Source organism: Schistocerca serialis, chromosome 9 (assembly GCF_023864345.2).
Source record: "Schistocerca serialis cubense isolate TAMUIC-IGC-003099 chromosome 9, iqSchSeri2.2, whole genome shotgun sequence".
In the NCBI taxonomy this organism is placed as follows: Eukaryota; Metazoa; Arthropoda; class Insecta; order Orthoptera; family Acrididae; genus Schistocerca; species Schistocerca serialis.
The window spans coordinates 162555890-162557329 of record NC_064646.1 but is presented as its reverse complement, the minus strand read 5'-3'; positions in this window follow the sequence as shown (position 1 = coordinate 162557329).

The following is a 1440-nucleotide window of genomic DNA, read 5'->3' as shown; positions in this document are numbered from 1 at the left end:
AACCACAAGTGACCAATAACATAGGTTGTAATCTACCACTAATACGAGGGGCGTTTGAAAAGTCCGTGCAAAGTCCAAGAGATGGCACCACCGACGCGTATCGAGGTCATGTTTAGTCAGTAGCATCTTTGGAAAGAACGCACACCAAGTTTCAGTCATATTGGTCTATTTCTTCGTGTCTGGCATTCGTGTGAATCAAGGAAGCCGAGTGATTGTCAAAAAATGGACGAAAAAGAATTTCGTGTGGCGATTAAACATTACTTTATGAAAAGCAAAACGCCTCAGGAGACTGAAGAGAAACTTGATAAAATATTACGGCGACTGTCCACCCTCGATTTAGAACAGTTTGTAAGTGGTTTCAAAATTTTAAGAGTGGCCATATGGGCACTAGTGATGCTGAACATTCAGGACGCTCTGTGGAGGTTATGACTCCAGAAATCATTGATGGTGATGGGTGACGGAAGAGTTAAGGTGCGTGAGGTTGCTAGTGCTGTGGGTATCTCGAATGCACGGGTACGTAATATTTTGCATAAACATAGGACATGAGAAAGCTATCCGCAAGATGGGTTCCGCGATTGCTCACGCTTGACCAAAAACGGAATAGTGTGAAGTGTTGCAAGCATGGTTTGCAGCTGTTCAGGAAGAATCCACAGGACTTTAAGCGTCGTTTCGTCACTGTGAATGAAACAGGGATGCATTACTATACTCCTGAGACCAAACAACAATCTAAACAATGGGTTACCAAGGGAGAATCTGTACCAAAAAAGGCGAAGACCGTTCCTTGGGCTGGAAAGGTTATGGCGACTGTCTTTTGGGATTCGCAAGGGATAATCCTCATTGACTAACTGGAAAAGGGTAAAACTATTACAGGTGCATATTATTCATCGCTATTGGTCCGTTTGAAAACCGAGATGCAAGAAAAAGGCCCGCGATTGGACCGCAAAAAAGCCCTTTTCCATCACGACAATGCACCAGCACAGACCTCAGCAATTGTGGTCGCAAAATTAATGGAAATAGGATTCTAACTCATTTTGTTCCCCAATTTGAAGAAATGGCTAGTGGGACAATAATTTTTTTCAAATGAGGAGGTGATTGCAGCAACTAATAGCTATTTTGCAGAATTGGACAATTCCTATTATTCAGATGGGATCAACAAATTATAGCAGCGTTGGACGAAGTGTATAAGTCTAAAAGGAGACTATGTCGAAAAATAAAAAAGGTTTACCCCAAACACATAAATAATTCTTATTTTTGCGCGGACTTTTCAAACACCCGTCGTAAATACACTGTCCATTGATATGATGGTGACCACCTCTCAAACGCCGGAATAACCACCTTTCCCAGCATTGACCGCTGTGAGACGTGGAGGAAGAGAGGCAATGAAATTCTGGAAAAGTACCGTCAGGGATGTGGAGCCATGCCGACTCCAGTTCCGTGACC